This window comes from Oncorhynchus keta, unplaced genomic scaffold (genome assembly GCF_023373465.1).
Source record: "Oncorhynchus keta strain PuntledgeMale-10-30-2019 unplaced genomic scaffold, Oket_V2 Un_contig_21397_pilon_pilon, whole genome shotgun sequence".
NCBI lineage: Eukaryota > Metazoa > Chordata > Actinopteri > Salmoniformes > Salmonidae > Oncorhynchus > Oncorhynchus keta.
The window spans coordinates 28,921-52,487 of NW_026282430.1; the positions used below are offsets into that span (position 1 = coordinate 28,921).

Consider the following 23,567-nt stretch of genomic DNA (forward strand, 5'->3'; position numbering starts at 1 on the left):
GGGGGGGGAAAAACTAGCTCTGACTGGGAACCCTGAGGGGGGGAAACTAGCTCTGACTGGGAACCCTGAGGGGGGGGAACTAGCTGGACTGGGAACCCTGACTGGGAACCCTGAGGGGGGAACTAGCTCTGACTGGGAACCCTGAGGGGGGAAACTAGCTCTGACTGGGAACCCTAAGGGTGGGGGAGAAACTAGCCCTGACTGGGAACCCTGAGGGGGGAACTAGCTCTGACTGGGAACCCTGAGGGGGGAAACTAGCTCTGACTGGGAACCCTGAGGGGGGGGAAACTAGCTGACTGGGAACCCTGGGGGGGAAACCCCTCTCTGACTGGGAACCCTGAGGGGGGAAACTAGCTCTGACTGGGAACCCTGAGGGGGAAACTAGCTCTGACTGGGAACCCTGGGGGGGGGGAAACTAGCTCACTGATGTCTGGATTGAACCATCACTCTGACTTCAAGGTTTCCCCATCTTAGAGGGATTCCCCATCACTAGATCACTGACCATGAGTTGACCTCACTGATGAGATGCACCTCACCATCTCACACTGATGTCCCCATCTGACTTCCCCATGTCACAAACTAGATTCGTTCCCCCATTCACTGAATGAGAATGTTGAAATAACTGGGTTGACCTCACTAGAACTGATAATTATACACCACTGACTTCAATGTTTTTACATCACAGATTTCACTGAGGTACAGTTTCCAGTCTTGAAATCACCCCTCATTTAAACACATTAATTCCCCCTCACACACTGACAAATACCTCAGTTTCGTTCTTTATTAACTCAATTCATGTCTGAAATAACATTCCACGCGTACGTCATAATTATACTGAACAGAAATAGAAACGCAACAGTTTTACTGAGGTACAGTTTATAGAAGGAAATCAGCCAATTTAAATACATTAATTAGGCCCTAATCTACATCACTGAAATACTCCTCAGTTTCATCATCTGTCCGGGTGGCTGGTCTCAGACGATCCTGCAGGTGAAGAAGCCGGACGCGGAGGTCCTTTCATCATCTGTCCGGGTGGCTGGTCTCAGACGATCCTGCAGGTGAAGAAGCCGGACGTGGAGGTCCTTTCATCATCTGTCCGGGTGGCTGGTCTCTGACGAATCCTGCAGGTGAAGAAGCTCTGACGGACCGGAGGTCCTTTCATCATCTGTCCGGGTGGCTGGTCTCAGACGATCCTGCAGGTGAAGAAGCCGGACGGGAGGTCCTTTCATCATCTGTCCGGGTGGCTGGTCTCAGACGATCCTGCAGGTGAAGAAGACCGGACGCGGAGGTCCTTTCATTCTGTCCGGGTGGCTGGTCTCAGACGATCCTGCAGGTGAAGAAGCCGGACTGGGAGGTCCTTTCATCATCTGTCCGGGTGGCTGGTCTCTGATCCTGCAGGTGAAGAACCCGGACGCGGAGGTCCTTTCATCATCTGTCCGGGTGGCTGGTCTCAGACGATCCTGCAGGTGAAGAAGCCGGACGTGGAGGTCCTTTCATCATCTGTCCGGGTGGCTGGTCTCAGACGATCCTGCAGGTGAAGAAGCTCCGGACGCGGAGGTCCTTTCATCATCTGTCCGGGTGGCTGGTCTCAGACGATCCTGCAGGTGAAGAAGCCGGAAATGGAGGTCCTTTCATCATCTGTCCGGGTGGCTGGTCTCAGACGATCCTGCAGGTGAAGAATCCGGACTGACCGGAGGTCCTTTCATCATCTGTCCGGGTGGCTGGTCTCAGACGATCCTGCAGGTGAAGAATCCGGACGCGGAGGTCCTTTCATCATCTGTCCGGGTGGCTGGTCTCAGACGATCCTGCAGGTGAAGTTTTCCGGACGCGGAGGTCCTTTCATCATCTGTCCGGGTGGCTGGTCTCAGACGATCCTGCAGGTGAAGAAAACACGGAGGTCCTTTCATCATCTGTCCGGGTGGCTGGTCTCAGACGATCCTGCAGGTGAAGAAGCCGGACGCGGAGGTCCTTTCATCATCTGTCCGGGTGGCTGGTCTCAGACATCCTGCAGGTGAAGAAGCCGGACTCGGAGGTCCTTTCATCATCTGTCCGGGTGGCTGGTCTCAGACGATCCTGCAGGTGAAGAAGCCGGACGTGGAGGTCCTTTCATCATCTGTCCGGGTGGCTGGTCTCAGACGATCCTGCAGGTGAAGAAGCCGGACGCGGAGGTCCTTTCATCATCTGTCCGGGTGGCTGGTCTCAGACGATCCTGCAGGTGAAGAAGCCGGACGTGGAGGTCCTTTCATCATCTGTCCGGGTGGCTGGTCTCAGACGATCCTGCAGGTGAAGAAGCCCGGACGCGGAGGTCCTTTCATCATCTGTCCGGGTGGCTGGTCTCAGACGATCCTGCAGGTGAAGAAGCCCGGACGCGGAGGTCCTTTCATCATCTGTCCGGGTGGCTGGTCTCAGACGATCCTGCAGGTGAAGAAGCCCGGACGCGGAGGTCCTTTCATCATCTGTCCGGGTGGCTGGTCTCAGACGATCCTGCAGGTGAAGAAGCCGGACGCGGAGGTCCTTTCATCATCTGTCCGGGTGGCTGGTCTCAGACGATCCTGCAGGTGAAGAAGCCCGGACGCGGAGGTCCTTTCATCATCTGTCCGGGTGGCTGGTCTCAGACGATCCTGCAGGTGAAGAAGCCCGGACGCGGAGGTCCTTTCATCATCTGTCCGGGTGGCTGGTCTCAGACGATCCTGCAGGTGAAGAAGCCCGGACGGGGAGGTCCTTTCATCATCTGTCCGGGTGGCTGGTCTCAGACGATCCTGCAGGTGAAGAAGCCCGGACGCGGAGGTCCTTTCATCATCTGTCCGGGTGGCTGGTCTCAGACGATCCTGCAGGTGAAGAAGCCGGACGCGGAGGTCCTTTCATCATCTGTCCGGGTGGCTGGTCTCAGACGATCCTGCAGGTGAAGAAGCCGGACGCGGAGGTCCTTTCATCATCTGTCCGGGTGGCTGGTCTCAGACGATCCTGCAGGTGAAGAAGCCGGACGCGGAGGTCCTTTCATCATCTGTCCGGGTGGCTGGTCTCAGACGATCCTGCAGGTGAAGAAGCCGGACGCGGAGGTCCTTTCATCATCTGTCCGGGTGGCTGGTCTCAGACGATCCTGCAGGTGAAGAAGCCGGACGTGGAGGTCCTTTCATCATCTGTCCGGGTGGCTGGTCTCAGACGATCCTGCAGGTGAAGAAGCCGGACGTGGAGGTCCTTTCATCATCTGTCCGGGTGGCTGGTCTCAGACGATCCTGCAGGTGAAGAAGCCGGACGCGGAGGTCCTTTCATCATCTGTCCGGGTGGCTGGTCTCAGACGATCCTGCAGGTGAAGAAGCCGGACGTGGAGGTCCTTTCATCATCTGTCCGGGTGGCTGGTCTCAGACGATCCTGCAGGTGAAGAAGCCGGACGCGGAGGTCCTTTCATCATCTGTCCGGGTGGCTGGTCTCAGACGATCCTGCAGGTGAAGAAGCCGGACGTGGAGGTCCTTTCATCATCTGTCCGGGTGGCTGGTCTCAGACGATCCTGCAGGTGAAGAAGCTGGACGTGGAGGTCCTTTCATCATCTGTCCGGGTGGCTGGTCTCAGACGATCCTGCAGGTGAAGAAGCCGGACGTGGAGGTCCTTTCATCATCTGTCCGGGTGGCTGGTCTCAGACGATCCTGCAGGTGAAGAAGCCGGACGTGGAGGTCCTTTCATCATCTGTCCGGGTGGCTGGTCTCAGACGATCCTGCAGGTGAAGAAGCCGGACGCGGAGGTCCTTTCATCATCTGTCCGGGTGGCTGGTCTCAGACGATCCTGCAGGTGAAGAAGCCCGGACGCGGAGGTCCTTTCATCATCTGTCCGGGTGGCTGGTCTCAGACGATCCTGCAGGTGAAGAAGCCGGACGTGGAGGTCCTTTCATCATCTGTCCGGGTGGCTGGTCTCAGACGATCCTGCAGGTGAAGAAGCCGGACGTGGAGGTCCTTTCATCATCTGTCCGGGTGGCTGGTCTCAGACGATCCTGCAGGTGAAGAAGCCGGACGTGGAGGTCCTTTCATCATCTGTCCGGGTGGCTGGTCTCAGACGATCCTGCAGGTGAAGAAGCCGGACGCGGAGGTCCTTTCATCATCTGTCCGGGTGGCTGGTCTCAGACGATCCTGCAGGTGAAGAAGCCGGACGTGGAGGTCCTTTCATCATCTGTCCGGGTGGCTGGTCTCAGACGATCCTGCAGGTGAAGAAGCCCGGACGTGGAGGTCCTTTCATCATCTGTCCGGGTGGCTGGTCTCAGACGATCCTGCAGGTGAAGAAGCCGGACGTGGAGGTCCTTTCATCATCTGTCCGGTGGCTGGTCTCAGACGATCCTGCAGGTGAAGAAGCCGGACGTGGAGGTCCTTTCATCATCTGTCCGGGTGGCTGGTCTCAGACGATCCTGCAGGTGAAGAAGCCGGACGTGGAGGTCCTTTCATCATCTGTCCGGGTGGCTGGTCTCAGACGATCCTGCAGGTGAAGAAGCCGGACGCGGAGGTCCTTTCATCATCTGTCCGGGTGGCTGGTCTCAGACGATCCTGCAGGTGAAGAAGCCGGACGCGGAGGTCCTTTCATCATCTGTCCGGGTGGCTGGTCTCAGACGATCCTGCAGGTGAAGAAGCCGGACGCGGAGGTCCTTTCATCATCTGTCCGGGTGGCTGGTCTCAGACGATCCTGCAGGTGAAGAAGCCGGACGCGGAGGTCCTTTCATCATCTGTCCGGGTGGCTGGTCTCAGACGATCCTGCAGGTGAAGAAGCCGGACGCGGAGGTCCTTTCATCATCTGTCCGGGTGGCTGGTCTCAGACGATCCTGCAGGTGAAGAAGCCGGACGCGGAGGTCCTTGGCTGGCGTGGTAACATGTGGTCTGTGGTTGTGAGGCCGGTTGGACGTACTGCCAAAGTCTCTAAAAACGACATCGGAGGCGGCTCATGGTAGAGAAATGTTTGCTAAATACGTTACGTGTTGCGTTTCTATTTTTTTGTTCAGTGTAGATTGACTCAGAAATGGGGTTCAGAAAACAAAACAAACTAAGAGGTAAGAAGCAACAGAGCTGTTTGTTCTAATTACAAATCAATTCATTCAGGTTCAACCTTTTTCTCCACTTTCCATTTACAAGAAAATAACAAGATGATAGTTGTGTGTCCCGTTTAAAATGACATACGGGTGTTTCTCTACATCCTGTAGGGGTGTGTCCAACATGAAGCCATATGAACCTTCTGTTGAAAACAACAACTTTCGAGCAAAGATCAAAACAGGAAGTAGTGAAACAACAAGAACATCTGACTGAAGGTTACAGAGATCAAAACAGGAAGTAGGGAAACAATAACAGAACATCTGACTGAAGGTTACAGAGATCAACACAGGAAGTAGTGAAACAATAACAGAACATCTGACTGAAGGTTACAGAGATCAAAACAGGAAGTAGGGAAACAATAACAGAACATCTGATTGAAGGTTACAGAGATCAACACTATATAAAGACACAGGCTGTCACCCTAATCCCTATATAGTGCACTACCTCCAGGCTCTTGGGAGTGCACTACCTCCAGGCTCTTGGGAGTGCACTACTCCAGGCTCTTGGGAGTGCACTACCTCCAGGCTCTTGGGAGTGCACTACCTCCAGGCTCTTGGGAGTGCACTACCTCCAGGCTCTTGGGAGTGCACTACCTCCAGGCTCTTGGGAGTGCACTACCTCCAGGCTCTTGGGAGTGCACTACCTCCAGGCTCTTGGGAGTGCACTACCTCCAGGCTCTTGGGAGTGCACTACCTCCAGGCTCTTGGGAGTGCACTACCTCCAGGCTCTTGGGAGTGCACTACCTCCAGGCTCTTGGGAGTGCACTACCTCCAGGCTCTTGGGAGTGCACTACCTCCAGGCTCTTGGGAGTGCACTACCTCCAGGCTCTTGGGAGTGCACTACCTCCAGGCTCTTGGGAGTGCACTACCTTCAGGCTCTTGTAGTGCACTACCTTCAGGCTCTTGTAGTGCACTACCTTCAGGCTCTTGTAGTGCACTATGTAGGGAATAGGGTGGCATTTGTGACAGAATAAGAGAATGAACGTAATGATATTCTGTTGTAAAGGTGTAACTTCCTGTGGAGAAACATCAATACAAGTCTAGACAGCGATTCCGTTGATTTAACTTTATATTATTATCCTCAGAGTCCGTCGCACAGCTGTGTCAGTCAGACCATGACGTCACAGGTCGGTGAGGGGGGTCACATGACGACATCACAAGTAGGGAAAACAATGACAGATCTAGGATCAGCTAACCCCCAATCCTAACCTTAACCATTATGTGAAGAGGTCAAGGCAATGACATCACGTGTCAAACAATGAGGTCACAGGTCATATAACATCACAGGACACCCTCAACCCCGGGGGTGGGGTCAAGTCAGACGGTGGTCTGTCGGCTGAAGAGGTCGAGGGTCAAGTCAGACCGTGGTCTGTCGGCTGAAGAGGGCAAGGGTCAAGTCAGGCCGTGGTCTGTCGGCTGAAGAGGTCGAGGGTCAAATCAGGCCGTGGTCTGTCGGCTGAAGAGGTCGAGGGTCAAGTCAGACCGGTCTGTCGGCTGAAGAGGTCGAGGGTCAAGTCAGACCGTGGTCTGTCGGCTGAAGAGGTCGAGGGTCAAGTCAGACCGTGGTCTGTCGGCTGAAGAGGTCGAGGGTCAAGTCAGACCGTGGTCTGTCGGCTGAAGAGGTCGAGGGTCAAGTCAGACCGTGGTCTGTCGGCTGAAGAGGTCGAGGGTCAAGTCAGACCGTGGTCTGTTGGCTGAAGAGGTCGAGGGTCAAGTCAGACCGTGGTCTGTCGGCTGAAGAGGGCAAGGGTCAAGTCAGGCCGTGGTCTGTCGGCTGAAGAGGTCGAGGGTCAAATCAGGCCGTGGTCTGTCGGCTGAAGAGGTCGAGGGTCAAGTCAGGCCGTGGTCTGTCGGCTGAAGAGGTCGAGGGTCAAGTCAGGCCGTGGTCTGTCGGCTGAAGAGGTCGAGGGTCAAGTCAGACTGGTCTGTCGGCTGAAGAGGTCGAGGGTCAAGTCAGACCGGTCTGTCGGCTGAAGAGGTCGAGGGTCAAGTCAGGCCGTGGTCTGTCGGCTGAAGAGGTCGAGGGTCAAGTCAGACTGGTCTGTCGGCTGAAGAGGTCGAGGGTCAAGTCAGACTGGTCTGTCGGCTGAAGAGGTCGAGGGTCAAGTCAGACCGGTCTGTCGGCTGAAGAGGTCGAGGGTCGAGTCAGACCGTGGTCTGTCGGCTGAAGAGGTTGAGGGTCAAGTCAGACCGTGGTCTGTCGGCTGAAGAGGTCGAGGGTCAAGTCAGACCGTGGTCTGTCGGCTGAAGAGGTCGAGGGTCAAGTCAGACCGTGGTCTGTCGGCTGAAGAGGTCGAGGGTCAAGTCAGACCGTGGTCTGTCGGCTGAAGAGGTCGAGGGTCAAGTCAGACCGTGGTCTGTTGGCTGAAGAGGTCGAGGGTCAAGTCAGACTGGTCTGTCGGCTGAAGAGGTCGAGGGTCAAGTCAGACCGGTCTGTCGGCTGAAGAGGTCGAGGGTCAAGTCAGACCGTGGTCTGTCGGCTGAAGAGGTCGAGGGTCAAGTCAGGCCGTGGTCTGTCGGCTGAAGAGGTCGAGGGTCAAGTCAGACCGTGGTCTGTCGGCTGAAGAGGTCGAGGGTCAAGTCAGACCGTGGTCTGTCGGCTGAAGAGGTCGAGGGTCAAGTCAGACCGTGGTCTGTCGGCTGAAGAGGTCGAGGGTCAAGTCAGACCGTGGTCTGTCGGCTGAAGAGGTCGAGGGTCAAGTCAGACCGTGGTCTGTCGGCTGAAGAGGTCGAGGGTCAAGTCAGACCGTGGTCTGTTGGCTGAAGAGGTCGAGGGTCAAGTCAGACCGTGGTCTGTCGGCTGAAGAGGTCGAGGGTCACAGCAGAGAGGAAGGCTGGGATGCTCTTCTGGTGGTGCAGGTGGAGGTCCACCATCTCTCTCAGGGTCCGACTGAAGTCTGTCTCCATCAGCTGCATACTGCCTCCACTGCCCACAGCACCTCCACTGGCCTGGAGGAGAGAGAAAGAAGAGACAGGAAGAAGGGGTCAGTTAGGAGAGAGAGAGAAGAGACAGGGAGAAGGGGTCAGTTAGGAGAGAGAAAGAAGAGACAGGGAGAAGGGGTCAGTTAGGAGAGAGAAAGAAGAGACAGGGAGAAGGGGTCAGTTAGGAGAGAGAAAGAAGAGACAGGGAGAAGGGGTCAGTTAGGAGAGATAAAGAAGAGACAGGGAGAAGGGGTCAGTTAGGAGAGAGAGAAGAGACAGGGAGAAGGGGTCAGTTAGGAGAGAGAGAAGAGACAGGGAGAAGGGGTCAGTTAGGAGAGAGAGAAGAGACAGGGAGAAGGGGTCAGTTAGGAGAGAGAGAGAAGAGACAGGGAGAAGGGGTCAGTTAGGAGAGAGAAGAGACAGGGAGAAGGGGTCAGTTAGGAGAGATAAAGAAGAGACAGGGAGAAGGGGTCAGTTAGGAGAGAGAGAGAAGAGACAGGGAGAAGGGGTCAGTTAGGAGAGAGAGAGAAGAGACAGGGAGAAGGGGTCAGTTAGGAGAGAGAAAGAAGAGACAGGGAGAAGGGGTCAGTTAGGAGAGAGAAAGAAGAGACAGGGAGAAGGGGTCAGTTAGGAGAGAGAAAGAGGAGACAGGGAGAAGGGGTCAGTTAGGAGAGAGAGAGAAGAGACAGGGAGAAGGGGTCAGTTAGGAGAGAGAGAGAAGAGACAGGGAGAAGGGGTCAGTTAGGAGAGAGAGAGAAGAGACAGGGAGAAGGGGTCAGAAGGAGAGAGAGAGAAGAGACAGGGAGAAGGGGTCAGTTAGGAGAGAGAGAGAAGAGACAGGGAGAAGGGGTCAGTTAGGGGAGAGAGAGAAGAGACAGGGAGAAGGGGTCAGTTAGGAGAGAGAAAGAAGAGACAGGGAGAAGGGGTCAGTTAGGAGAGAGAGAGAAGAGACAGGGAGAAGGGGTCAGTTAGGGGAGAGAGAGAAGAGACAGGGAGAAGGGGTCAGAAGGAGAGAGAGAGAAGAGACAGGGAGAAGGGAGAACTCAGCAACAAAAAGAAAACGTCCCTTTTTCAGGACCCTGTCTTTCAAAGATCATCCTAATAACTTCACAGATCTTCGTTGCAAAAGGGTTTAAACACTGTTTCCCACACTTGTTCAATGAACCATAAACAATTAATGAACATGCACCTGTGGAACGCTCGTTAAGACACAAACAGCTTGCAGACGGTAGGCAATTAAGGTCACAGTTATGAAAACTTAGACTAAAAGAGGCCTTTCTACTGACTCTGAAAAACACCAAAAGAAAGATGCCCAGGGTCCCTGCTCATCTGTGTGAATGTGCCTTAGGCATGCTGCAAGGAGGCATGACGACTGCAGATGTGAACAGGGTAATAAATGTCAATGTTCGTACTGTGAGATGCCTAAGACAGCGCTACAGGGAGACAGGACGGACAGCTGATCGTCCTCGCAGTGGCCGACCACGTGTAACACCTGCACAGGATTGGTACATCCGAACATCACACGCCTGAACAGGTACAGGATGGAAACAACAACTGCCAGAGTTACACCAGGATCACACAATCCGTCCATCAGTGCTCAGACTGTCTGCAATAGGCTGAGAGAGGCTGGACTGAGGGCTTGTAGGCCTGTTGTAAAGGCAGGTCCTCACCAGACATCACCAGCAACAACGTCGCCTATGGGCACAAACCCACCGTCGCTGGACCAGACAGGACTGGCAAAAAGTGCTTTTCACTGACGAGTCACGGTTTTGTCTCACCAGGGGTGATGGACGGATTCGCGTTTATCGTCGAAGGAATGAGAGTTACACCGAGGCCTGTACTCTGGAGCGGGATCGATTTGGAGGTGGAGGGTCCGTCATGGTCTGGGGCGGTGTGTCACAGCATCATCGGACTGAGCTTGTTGTCAATGCAGGCAATCTCAACGCTGTGCGTTACAGGGAAGACATCCCCCTCCCTCATGTGGTACCCTTCCTGCAGACTCATCCTGACATGACCCTCCCTCATGTGGTTCCCTTCCTGCAGACTCATCCTGACATGACCCTCCCTCATGTGGTACCCTTCCTGCAGACTCATCCTGACATGACCCTCCCTCATGTGGTTCCCTTCCTGCAGACTCATCCTGACATGACCCTCCCTCATGTGGTACCCTTCCTGCAGACTCATCCTGACATGACCCTCCCTCATGTGGTACCCTTCCTGCAGGCTCATCCTGACATGACCCTCCCTCATGTGGTACCCTTCCTGCAGACTCATCCTGACATGACCCTCCCTCATGTGGTACCCTTCCTGCAGGCTCATCCTGACATGACCCTCCCTCATGTGGTACCCTTCCTGCAGACTCATCCTGACATGACCCTCCCTCATGTGGTACCCTTCCTGCAGACTCATCCTGACATGACCCTCCCTCATGTGGTACCCTTCCTGCAGACTCATCCTGACATGACCCTCCCTCATGTGGTACCCTTCCTGCAGACTCATCCTGACATGACCCTCCCTCATGTGGTACCCTTCCTGCAGACTCATCCTGACATGACCCTCCCTCATGTGGTTCCCTTCCTGCAGACTCATCCTGACATGACCCTCCCTCATGTGGTTCCCTTCCTGCAGACTCATCCTGACATGACCCTCCCTCATGTGGTTCCCTTCCTGCAGACTCATCCTGACATGACCCTCCCTCATGTGGTTCCCTTCCTGCAGACTCATCCTGACATGACCCTCCCTCATGTGGTTCCCTTCCTGCAGACTCATCCTGACATGACCCTCCCTCATGTGGTTCCCTTCCTGCAGACTCATCCTGACATGACCCTCCCTCATGTGGTTCCCTTCCTGCAGACTCATCCTGACATGACCCTCCCTCATGTGGTTCCCTTCCTGCAGACTCATCCTGACATGACCCTCCCTCATGTGGTACCCTTCCTGCAGACTCATCCTGACATGACCCTCCCTCATGTGGTACCCTTCCTGCAGACTCATCCTGACATGACCCTCCCTCATGTGGTTCCCTTCCTGCAGACTCATCCTGACATGACCCTCCCTCATGTGGTACCCTTCCTGCAGACTCATCCTGACATGACCCTCCCTCATGTGGTACCCTTCCTGCAGACTCATCCTGACATGACCCTCCCTCATGTGGTACCCTTCCTGCAGACTCATCCTGACATGACCCTCCCTCATGTGGTTCCCTTCCTGCAGACTCATCCTGACATGACCCTCCCTCATGTGGTACCCTTCCTGCAGACTCATCCTGACATGACCCTCCCTCATGTGGTACCCTTCCTGCAGACTCATCCTGACATGACCCTCCCTCATGTGGTACCCTTCCTGCAGACTCATCCTGACATGACCCTCCCTCATGTGGTTCCCTTCCTGCAGACTCATCCTGACATGACCCTCCCTCACGTGGTACCCTTCCTGCAGACTCATCCTGACATGACCCTCCAGCATGACAATGCCACCAGCCATACTGCTTGTTCTGTGTGTGATTTCCTGCAAGACAGGAATGTCAGTGTTCTGCCATGGCCAGCGAAGAACCTGGATCTCAATCCCATTGAGCATGTCTGGGACCTGTTGGATCGGAGGGTGAGGGCTAGGGCCATTCCCCCCAGAAATGTCCGGGAACCTGCAGGTGCCTTGCTGGAAGAGTGGGGTAACATCTCATAGCAAGAACTGGCTAATCTGGTGCAGTCCATGAAGAGGAGATGCACTGCAGTACTTAATGCAGCTGGTGGCCACACCAGATACTGACTGTTAATTTTGATTTTGACCCCCCCTTTGTTTAGGGACACATTATTCCATTTATGTTAGTCACATGAATGTAGAACTTGTTCATCTTATATCTCAGTTGTTGAATCTTGTTATGTTCATACAAACATTTACACATGTGAAGTTTGCTGAAAATAAACCATGTTGACAGTAAGAGGACAGCAGTATGTGGAAATATACAGCAGTATGTGGAAATATACAGTGGAAATATACAGCAGTACGTGGAAATATACAGCAGTATGTGGAAATATACAGCAGTACGTGGAAATATACAGTGGAAATATACAGCAGTACGTGGAAATATACAGCAGTACGTGGAAATATACAGCAGTACGTGGAAATATACAGCAGTACGTGGAAATATACAGCAGTACGTGGAAATATACAGCAATACGTGGAAATATACAGCAGTACGTGGAAATATACAGCAGTACTTGGAAATATACAGCAGCATGTGGAAATATACAGCAGTACGTGGAAATATACAGTGGAAATATACAGCAGTACGTGGAAATATACAGCAGTACGTGGAAATATACAGCAGTACGTGGAAATATACAGCAGTACGCAGTACATGGAAATATACAGCAGTACGTGGAAATATACAGCAGTACGTGGAAATATACAGCAGTACGTGGAAATATACAGCAATACGTGGAAATATACAGCAGTACGTGGAAATATACAGCAGTACTTGGAAATATACAGCAGCATGTGGAAATATACAGCAGTACGTGGAAAACTCTACAAATTAGTGGATTCGGCTATTTCAGCCTCACCCGTTGCTGACAGCACACAGTCATTCAATCTCCAAAGACAAACATTGTCAGTAGAATGGCCTTACTGAAGAGCTCAGTGACTTTCAACGTGGCACTGTCCATAGGATGCCACCTTTCCCACAAGGCAGTTTGTAAAATGTCTGCCCTGCTAGAGCTGCCCTGGTGCCATTATTCTGCCCTGCTAGAGCTGCCCTGGTGCTGTTATTCTGCCCTGCTAGAGCTGCCCTGGTGCCGTTATTCTGCCCTGCTAGAGCTGCCCTGGTGCTGTTATTCTGCTAGAGCTGCCCTGGTGCTGTTATTCTGCCCTGCTAGAGCTGCCCTGGTGCCGTTATTCTGCCCTGCTAGAGCTGCCCTGGTGCTGTTATTCTGCCCTGCTAGAGCTGCCCTGGTGCCGTTATTCTGCCCTGCTAGAGCTGCCCTGGTGCTGTTATTCTGCCCTGCTAGAGCTGCCCTGGTGCTGTTATTCTGCCCTGCTAGAGCTGCCCTGGTGCTGTTATTCTGCTAGAGCTGCCCTGGTGCTGTTATTCTGCCCTGCAAGAGCTGCCCTGGTGCAGTTATTCTGCCCTGCTAGAGCTGCCCTGGTGCTGTTATTCTGCCCTGCTAGAGCTGCCCTGGTGCTGATATTCTGCCCTGCTAGAGCTGCCCTGGTGCTGTTATTCTGCCCTGCTAGAGCTGCCCTGGTGCCGTTATTCTGCCCTGCTAGAGCTGCCAGGAACCATCTGGCAGTCTGACGGACGAATCTGGGGTTGGCAGGAGAACGCTACCTGCCCCAATGCAAAGTGCCAACTGTAAAGTTTGGTGGAGGAGGAATAATGTTCTAGGGCTGTTTTTCATGGTTCGGGCCCCTTAGATCCAGTGAAGGGAAATATTAGCGCTACAACATACAATGACATTCTAGATGATTCTGTTCCTTCCAACTTTGTGGCAGTTTGGGGAAGGCCCTTTCCTGTTTCAGCATGAAGATGCCCCCGTGCACAAAGCAAAGTCCATACAGAAATGGTTTGTCGAGATCAGTGTGGAAGAACTTCATTGGCCTGCACAGAGCCCTGACCTCAACCCCATCGAACACCTTTGGGATGAATTGGAACACCGACTGTCGCCCAACATCAGTCCCGACCTCACTAATGCTCGTGGCTGAATGGAGGCAAGTCCCTGCAGCAATGTTCCAACATCTAGTGGAAAGCCTTCCCAGAAGAGTGGAGGCTGTTATAGCAGCAATGTTCCAACATCTAGCGGAAAGCCTTCTCAGAAGAGTGGAGGCTGTTATAGCAGCAATGTTCCAACATCTAGTGGAAAGCCTTCCCAGAAGAGTGGAGGCTGTTATAGCAGCAATGTTCCAACATCTAGTGGAAAGCCTTCCCAGAAGAGTGGAGGCTGTTATAGCAGCAATGTTCCAACATCTAGTGGAAAGCCTTCCCAGAAGAGTGGAGGCTGTTATAGCAGCAATGTTCCAACATCTAGTGGAAAGCCTTCCCAGAAGAGTGGAGGCTGTTATAGCAGCAATGTTCCAACATCTAGTGGAAAGCCTTCCCAGAAGAGTGGAGGCTGTTATAGCAGCAATGTTCCAACATCTAGTGAAAAGCCTTCCCAGAAGAGTGGAGGCTGTTATAGCAGCAATGTTCCAACATCTAGTGGAAAGCCTTCCCAGAAGAGTGGAGGCTGTTATAGCAGCAATGTTCCAACATCTAGAGGAAAGCCTTCCCAGAAGAGTGGAGGCTGTTATAGCAGCAATGTTCCAACATCTAGTGGAAAGCCTTCCCAGAAGAGTGGAGGCTGTTATAGCAGCAATGTTCCAACATCTAGTGGAAAGCTTTCCCAGAAGAGTGGAGGCTGTTATAGCAGCAATGTTCCAACATCTAGTGGAAAGCCTTCCCAGAAGAGTGGAGGCTGTTATAGCAGCAATGTTCCAACATCTAGTGGAAAGCCTTCCCAGAAGAGTGGAGGCTGTTATAGCAGCAATGTTCCAACATCTAGTGGAAAGCTTTCCCAGAAGAGTGGAGGCTGTTATAGCAGCAATGTTCCAACATCTAGTGGAAAGCCTTCCCAGAAGAGTGGAGGCTGTTATAGCAGCAATGTTCCAACATCTAGTGGAAAGCCTTCCCAGAAGAGTGGAGGCTGTTATAGCAGCAATGTTCCAACATCTAGTGGAAAGCCTTCCCAGAAGAGTGGAGGCTGTTATAGCAGCAATGTTCCAACATCTAGTGGAAAGCCTTCCCAGAAGAGTGGAGGCTGTTATAGCAGCAATGTTCCAACATCTAGTGGAAAGCCTTCCCAGAAGAGTGGAGGCTGTTATAGCAGCAATGTTCCAACATCTAGTGGAAAGCCTTCTCAGAAGAGTGGAGGCTGTTATAGCAGCAAAGGGGGAACAACATATTAATGTCCATGGTTTTGGAATGATGTCTACTTTTGATCAAGTAGATGGACCTGGAACAGAAGCCTCACCTCTCCATGAGTGGAGTAGAAAGCCCTGTTGTAGGACTACACACACACACACACACACACACACACACACACACACACACACACACACACACACACACACACACACACACACACACACACACACACACACACACTTTGCGTCAAGAGGGAGAGAACATTAACTTTAGAAGTGAGAAAAGGAAATGGATTTAGAAGTTGTTTGTTGTTTAGGGAACCTGTTTGTGCGAGCGGTGGGATGAGGCGATGAAATAGGAAGAAATTCAGGGAGGATTAATTAAATACAACGCCGCCCAGAGTGAAATGAGGAGAGGGAAGTAATTAAAGAAACGCCGGGAGAGAGAGAAGAGAGCGAGGCAGAGATAGAGAGAGAGAAGAGAAGGGAGAGAGAAAGAGTGAGGCAGAGAGAGAGAGAGAGAGAAGAGAAGGGAGATAGAGAGAGAAGAGAAGGGAGAGAGAGAGAGAAGAGAAGGGAGAGATAGAGAGAGAGGGAGAGAGAGAAGGGAGAGAGAAGGGAGAGAGAGAAGAGAGAGAGAGAAGAGAGAGCGAGGCAGAGATAGAGGGAGAGAAGAGAGAGAAGAGAAGGGAGAGAAGAGAAGGGAGAGAGAGAAGGGAGAGAAGAGAAGGGAGAGAGAGAGAAGGGAGAGAGAGGGAGAGAGAGAGAAGAGAAGGGAGAGAGAGGGAGAAAGAGAGAAGAGAAGGGAGAGAGAGGGAGAGAGAGAGAAGGGAGAGCGAGGCAGAGATAGAGGGAGAGAAGAGAGAGAAGAGAAGGGAGAGAAGAGAAGGGAGAGAGAGAAGGGAGAGAAGAGAAGGGAGAGAAGAGAAGGGAGAGAGAGAGAAGGGAGAGAGAGGGAGAGAGAGAGAAGAGAAGGGAGAGAGAGAGAAGAGAGAGCGAGGCAGAGATAGAGGGAGAGAAGAGAGAGAAGAGAAGGGAGAGAAGAGAAGGGAGAGAGAGAAGGGAGAGAAGAGAAGGGAGAGAAGAGAAGGGAGAGAGAGAGAAGGAGAGAGAGAGAGAGAGAGAGAGAAGAGAAGGGAGAGAGAGGGAGAAGAGAAGGGAGAGAGAGAAGGGAGAGAAGAGAAGGGAGAGAGAGAGAAGGGAGAGAGAGGGAGAGAGAGAGAAGAGAAGGGAGAGAGAGGGAGAAAGAGAGAAGGGAGTCTCTTCTGCCCAGTCAACTTTTCCATTCACAACCATCCCTCTTTGTCCATCTCTCTCCCCAATTCTGTTTCTCTCCCCCTGTGTGTCAGCCCATCTGGAAAGTTCTGCCATACCCCTAGGTCTCTCTCCCTGTACACACTACCACACACACACACACACCTGGAGGACGCCATGGGGACCAGGGCCGGTGTTCTAGAACCCGAGGACTTCACAGAACACGACGATCAAGTTCTACTCAACTTCTGTGAAAACGTCTCTGCTGTCGTCTTTCCCCCAGTCTGATGCTGAAGAATCCATACACATCACACATACGTGAAAACCTTCCCCTCTGAAGTCAGAGGTCATGTGTTGCTCAGTCGGTAGAGTATGGCACTGGAAACGCCAAGGATTGTGGGTTGGATTCCCGCTTGGGCCCCCCCATCTGAAAACTGGATGCACCCCTGACTCAGTCACTTTGGATAATGGGCTAAACGGCACACCCCTGACTCAGTCACTTTGGATAATGGGCTAAACGGCACACCCCTGACTCAGTCACTTTGGATAATGGGCTAAACGGCACACCCCTGACTCAGTCACTTTGGATAATGGGCTAAACGGCACACCCCTGACTCAGTCACTTTGGATAATGGGCTAAACGGCACACCCCTGACTCAGTCACTTTGGATAATGGGCTAAACGGCACACCCCTGACTCAGTCACTCTGGATAATGGGGTAAAAAGCACACCCCTGACTCAGTCACTTTGGATAATGGGGTAAACGGCACACCCCTGACTCAGTCACTTTGGATAATGGGCTAAACGGCACACCCCTGACTCAGTCACTTTGGATAATGGGCTAAACGGCACACCCCTGACTCAGTCACTCTGGATAATGGGGTAAACGGCACACCCCTGACTCAGTCACTTTGGATAATGGGCTAAACGGCACACCCCTGACTCAGTCACTTTGGATAATGGGCTAAACGGCACACCCCTGACTCAGTCACTTTGGATAATGGGCTAAACGGCACACCCCTGACTCAGTCACTCTGGATAATGGGGTAAACGGCACACCCCTGACTCAGTCACTTTGGATAATGGGCTAAACGGCACACCCCTGACTCAGTCACTTTGGATAATGGGCTAAACGGCACACCCCTGACTCAGTCACTTTGGATAATGGGCTAAACGGCACACCCCTGACTCAGTCACTTTGGATAATGGGGTCTACTAAACGGCACACCCCTGACTCAGTCACTCTGGATAATGGGCTAAACGGCACACCCCTGACTCAGTCACTTTGGATAATGGGGTAAACGGCACACCCCTGACTCAGTCACTTTGGATAATGGGCTAAACGGCACACCCCTGACTCAGTCACTTTGGATAATGGGGTCTACTAAACGGCACACCCCTGACTCAGTCACTTTGGATAATGGGCTAAACGGCACACCCCTGACTCAGTCACTTTGGATAATGGGGTCTACTAAACGGCACACCCCTGACTCAGTCACTTTGGATAATGGGCTAAACGGCACACCCCTGACTCAGTCACTCTGGATAATGGGCTAAACGGCACACCCCTGACCCAGTCACTTTGGATAATGGGCTAAACGGCACACCCCTGACTCAGTCACTCTGGATAATGGGGTCTAATAAACGGCACACCCCTGACTCAGTCACTCTGGATAATGGGGTAAACGGCACACCCCTGACTCAGTCACTTTGGATAATGGGCTAAACGGCACACCCCTGACTCAGTCACTTTGGATAATGGGCTAAACGGCACACCCCTGACTCAGTCACGTTGGATAATGGGGTCTACTAAACGGCACACCCCTGACTCAGTCACTTTGGATAATGGGGTAAACGGCACACCCCTGACTCAGTCACTCTGGATAATGGGGTAAACAGCACACCCCTGACTCAGTCACTTTGGATAATGGGGAAAACGGCACACCCATGACTCAGTCACTTTGGATAATGGGCTAAACGGCACACCCCTGAGTCAGTCACTTTGGATAATGGGGTAAACAGCACACCCCTGACTCAGTCACTCTGGATAATGGGGTAAACGGCACACCCCTGACTCAGTCACTTTGGATAATGGGGTAAACGGCACACCCCTGACTCAGTCACTTTGGATAATGGGGTCTACTAAACGGCACACCCCTGACTCAGTCACTTTGGATAATGGGCTAAACAGCACACCCCTGACTCAGTCACTTTGGATAATGGGGAAAACGGCACACCCCTGACTCAGTCACTTTGGATAATGGGCTAAACGGCACACCCCTGACTCAGTCACTTTGGATAATGGGCTAAACAACACACCCCTGACTCAGTCACTCTGGATAATGGGGTAAAAAGCACACCCCTGACTCAGTCACTTTGGATAATGGGCTAAACGGCACACCCCTGACTCAGTCACTTTGGATAATGGGCTAAACGGCACACCCCTGACTCAGTCACTTTGGATAATGGGGTCTACTAAACGGCACACCCCTGACTCAGTCACTCTGGATAATGGGCTAAACGGCACACCCCTGACTCAGTCACTCTGGATAATGGGCTAAACGGCACACCCCTGACCCAGTCACTTTGGATAATGGGCTAAACGGCACACCCCTGACTCAGTCACTCTGGATAATGGGGTCTAATAAACGGCACACCCCTGACTCAGTCTCTTTGGATAATGGGGTCTAATAAACGGCACACCCCTGACTCAGTCACTCTGGATAATGGGGTAAACGGCACACCCCTGACTCAGTCACTTTGGATAATGGGCTAAACGGCACACCCCTGACTCAGTCACTTTGGATAATGGGCTAAACGGCACACCCCTGACTCAGTCACTTTGGATAATGGGCTAAACGGCACACCCCTGACTCAGTCACTTTGGATAATGGGGTCTACTAAACGGCACACCCCTGACTCAGTCACTTTGGATAATGGGGTCTAATAAACGGCACACCCCTGACTAAGTCACTCTGGATAATGGGGTAAACAGCAGACCCCTGACTCAGTCACGTTGGATAATGGGGTCTACTAAACGGCACACCCCTGACTCAGTCACTTTGGATAATGGGGTAAACGGCACACCCCTGACTCAGTCACTCTGGATAATGGGGTAAACAGCACACCCCTGACTCAGTCACTTTGGATAATGGGGAAAACGGCACACCCATGACTCAGTCACTTTGGATAATGGGCTAAACGGCACACCCCTGAGTCAGTCACTTTGGATAATGGGGTAAACGGCACACCCCTGACTCAGTCACTTTGGATAATGGGGTAAACGGCACACCCCTGACTCAGTCACTTTGGATAATGGGGTAAACGGCACACCCCTGACTCAGTCACTTTGGATAATGGGGTAAACGGCACACCCCTGACTCAGTCACTTTGGATAATGGGGGGCACACCCCTGACTCAGTCACATTGGATAATGGGCTAAACGGCACACCCCTGACTCAGTCACTTTGGATAATGGGCTAAACGGCACACCCCTGACTCAGTCACTTTGGATAATGGGGTAAAAAGCACACCCCTGACTCAGTCACTTTGGATAATGGGCTAAACGGCACACCCCTGACTCAGTCACTTTGGATAATGGGGTAAACGGCACACCCCTGACTCAGTCACTTTGGATAATGGGGTAAACGGCACACCCCTGACTCAGTCACTTTGGATAATGGGGTAAACGGCACACCCCTGACTCAGTCACTTTGGATAATGGGGTAAACGGCACACCCCTGACTCAGTCACTTTGGATAATGGGGTAAACGGCACACCCCTGACTCAGTCACTTTGGATAATGGGGTAAACAGCACACCCCTGACTCAGTCACTTTGGATAATGGGGTAAACGGCACACCCCTGACTCAGTCACTTTGGATAATGGGGTAAACGGCACACCCCTGACTCAGTCACTTTGGATAATGGGGTAAACGGCACACCCCTGACTCAGTCACTTTGGATAATGGGGTAAACGGCACACCCCTGACTCAGTCACTTTGGATAATGGGGTAAACAACACACCCCTGACTCAGTAACTCTGGATAATGGGGTCTAATAAATGGCACGTTACTATTACTTCAACTCTGACTTATACAGACTGAATCATGTCAACTATATAGAAATAATAAAATACACATGTTTTATCTTGTGGTAGAAAGGCCAGTGAGGGAGAGAGAGAAGGAGAGAGAAAGACAAGATAGAGGGAGAGAAAGAGAAAGGAGGAACACAGAGATAGGAGAGAGAAAGACAAGAGAGGGAGAGAAAGAGAAAGGAGAGGAGGAACAGAGAGAGAAGGAGAGAGAAAGACAAGATAAGAGGGAGAGAAAGAGAAAGGAGGAACACAGAGAGACAGAAGGATAGAAACGCAGGGAGGAGAGAGACGGGAGAGAGATGGATGGAGAGAGAGATGGATAGGGAGAAAGAGACGGGATGGAGAGAGAGAGGAGGGAGAGAGACAGGAGAGAGATGGATGGAGAGATGGAGGGAGAGACAGGCGGGAGAGAGACAGGAGAGAGACGGATGGAGAGGGAGATAGGATGGAGAGAGAGACAGGAGAGAGATGGAGGGAGAGAGAGACAGGATGGAGAGAGAGAGAGACGGATGGAGAGAGAGAGAGATGGATGGAGAGAGAGTGAGACGGATGGAGAGAGAGAGAGACGGATGAGAGAGAGAGAGACGGATGGAGAGAGAGAGAGACGGATGGAGAGAGAGAGAGACGGATGGAGAGAGAGACTGAAGGAGAGAGATGGAAGGAGAGAGATGGAAGGAGAGAGAGAGACGGATGGAGAGAGACGGATGGAGAGAGACGGATGGAGAGAGAGAGAGACGGATGGAGAGAGAGACGGATGGAGAGAGAGACTGAAGGAGAGAGATGGAAGGAGAGAGATGGAAGGAGAGAGATGGAAGGAGAGAGATGGCTGGAGAGAAGAGAGCACCAGGCCCAGAGGGTAATGATGAACATGCACCACACTTTCATTGATGATCTCCTTCCTCTCTTCAATGAGGAAAAACACAGGAAAGGAATCATATTTCATTTAAAGGTCAGAAGGGGTTTTTCTTCAAAAAGGGATTTATTCAAATAGTGTGTGTGTGTGTGTGGATTTATTCAAATAGTGACCTTATCAACGGCTGTTGATATTCATGACTCCCCAAAATGTGTTATGAACAAGTCCTGACCTTTATCAAATCAACAAGTTGTTGTTTAACAACACAATAACTTCACTATGTCAGTCCAGGGTGCTCCTTCCCCCATGCCCTTCTCCCCCTCTCCTCCTCCTCTCCTTCCCCCATGCCCTTCTCCCCCTCTCCTCTCCTTCCCCCATGCCCTTCTCCCCCTCCTCTCCTTCCCCCATGCCCTTCTCCCCCTCCTCTCCTTCCCCCATGCCCTTCTCCCCCTCCTCTCCTTCCCCCATGCCCTTCTCCCCCCCCTCCTCCTCCTCTCCTCTCCTTCCCCCATGCCCTTCTCCCCCTCTCCTCCTCCTCTCCTTCCCCCATGCCCTTCTCCCCCTCTCCTTCCCCATGCCCTTCTCCCCCTCTCCTCTCCTTCCCCCATGCCCTTCTCCCCCTCTCCTTCCCCATGCCCTTCTCCCCCTCTCCTCTCCTTCCCCATGCCCTTCTCCCCCTCCTCTCCTCTCCTTCCCCATGCGCTTCTCCCCCTCCTCTCCTCTCCTCCCCCTCCTCTCCTCTCCCCCCTCTCCTTCCCCCATGCCCTTCTCCCCCTCTCCTCCCCCTCCCCTCCTCTCCTTCCCCCATGCCCTTCTCCCCCTCTCCTCTCCTCCCCCCATGCCCTTCTCCCCCTCTCCTCCTCCTCTCATCTCCTTCCCCCATGCCTTTCTCCCCCTCTCCTCCTCCTCTCCTCTCCTTCCCCCATGCCCTTCTCCCCCTCTCCTCCCCCCTCCCCCCCCTCCTCCTCCTCTCCTTCCCCCATGCCCTTCTCCCCCTCCTCTCCTCTCCTTCCCCCATGCCCTTCTCCCCCTCTCATCCTCCTCTCCTCTCCTTCCCCCATGCCTTTCTCCCCCTCTCCTCCTCCTCTCCTCTCCTTCCCCCATGCCCTTCTCCCCCTCTCCTCTCCTTCCCCCATGCCTTTCTCCCCCTCTCCTCTCCTTCCCCCATGCCTTTCTCCTCCTCTCCTACTCCTCCTCCTCTCCTCCTCTCCTTCCCCCATGCCCTTCTCCTCCTCTCCTTCCCCCATGCCTTTCTCCCCCTCTCCTCTCCTTCCCCATGCCCTTCTCACCCTCTCCCTCCTCCCCCTCTCCTTCCCCCATGCCCTTCTCCCCCTCTCCTCCTCCTCTCCTCTCCTTCCCCCATGCCCTTCTCCCCCTCTCCCCCCTCCTTCCCCCATGCCCTTCTCCCCCTCCTCTCCTCTCCTCCCCCTCCTCTCCTCTCCTTCCCCCATGCTTCTCCCCCTCCTCTCCCTCTCCTCCCCCTCCTCTCCTCTCCTTCCCCCATGCCCTTCTCCCCCTCCTCCTCTCCTTCCCCCCATGCCTTTCTCCCCCCCCTCTCCTCCCTCCTCCCCCATGCCCTTCTCCCCCTCTCCTCCTCCTCCTCTCCTTCCCCCATGCCTTTCTCCCCCTCTCCTCCTCCTCTCCTCTCCTTCCCCCATGCCCTTCTCCCCCTCTCCTCCTCCTCCTCTCCTCCCCCCTCCCCTCCTCCCCTCTCCTTCCCCCATGCCATCTCCCCCTCCTCTCCTCTCCTTCCCCATGCCCTTCTCCCCCTCTCCTCCTCCTCTCCTCTCCTTCCCCCATGCCTTTCTCCCCCTCTCCTCCTCCTCTCCCTCCTCTCCTTCCCCCATGCCCTTCTCCCCCTCCTCTCCTCTCCTTCCCCCATGCCCTTCTCCCCCTCTCCTCCTCTCCTTCCCCATGCCTTTCTCCCCCTCTCCTTCTCCTCCTCCTCTCCTCCTCTCCTTCCCCCATGCCCTTCTCCTCCTCTCCTTCCCCCATGCCTTTCTCCCCCTCTCCTCTCCTTCCCCCATGCCCTTCTCACCCTCCTCCCTCCTCCCCCTCTCCTTCCCCCATGCCCTTCTCCCCCTCTCCTCCTCCTCTCCTCTCCTTCCCCCATGCCCTTCTCCCCCTCCTCCTCCTCCCTCCTCTCCTTCCCCCATGCCTTCCTCCCCCTCTCCTCCTCCTCCTCTCCTCTCCTTCCCCCATGCCCTTCTCCCCCTCCTCCTCCTCTCCTCTCCTTCCCCCATGCCTTTCTCCCCCTCTCCTCCTCCTCTCCTCTTCTTCCCCCATGCCTTTCTCCCCCTCTCCCTCCTCCTCCCTCCTCTCCTTCCCCCATGCCTTTCTCCCCCTCTCCCTCCTCCTCCTCTCCTCTCCTTCCCCCATGCCTTTCTCCCCCTCTCCTCCTCCTCTCCTCTCCTTCCCCCATGCCTTTCTCCCCCTTTCCCTCCTCCACCTCCTCTCCTTCCCCCATGCCATTCTCACCCT

General features: G+C 53.5%; 2 long non-coding RNA genes across 56 annotated transcripts; one reads left to right on the plus strand and one right to left on the minus strand.

Moving 5' to 3' along the window:
* Positions 1-5,045: 5,045 nt before the first annotated feature.
* On the minus strand, positions 5,046-6,804 carry LOC127921006 (uncharacterized). 6 transcript variants are annotated; one of them, XR_008108046.1, is made up of 3 exons: positions 5,959-6,804; positions 5,585-5,884; positions 5,046-5,535 (listed from the first exon to the last, which is right to left on the minus strand). It is a non-coding gene; the product is annotated as an uncharacterized LOC127921006 (long non-coding RNA). The 6 variants fall into 6 exon arrangements; XR_008108045.1 differs by having other exon boundaries at positions 5,585-5,909; XR_008108044.1 differs by having other exon boundaries at positions 5,046-5,510; positions 5,635-6,804.
* On the plus strand, positions 6,507-8,271 carry LOC127921007 (uncharacterized). Of its 50 annotated transcripts, none has more exons than XR_008108086.1 (7): positions 6,517-6,647; positions 6,768-6,847; positions 6,888-7,083; positions 7,122-7,197; positions 7,278-7,397; positions 7,594-7,793; positions 7,834-8,267. It is a non-coding gene; the product is annotated as an uncharacterized LOC127921007 (long non-coding RNA). The 50 variants fall into 50 exon arrangements; XR_008108088.1 differs by having other exon boundaries at positions 6,545-6,607; XR_008108084.1 differs by having other exon boundaries at positions 6,550-6,687.
* Positions 8,272-23,567: the final 15,296 nt, after the last annotated feature.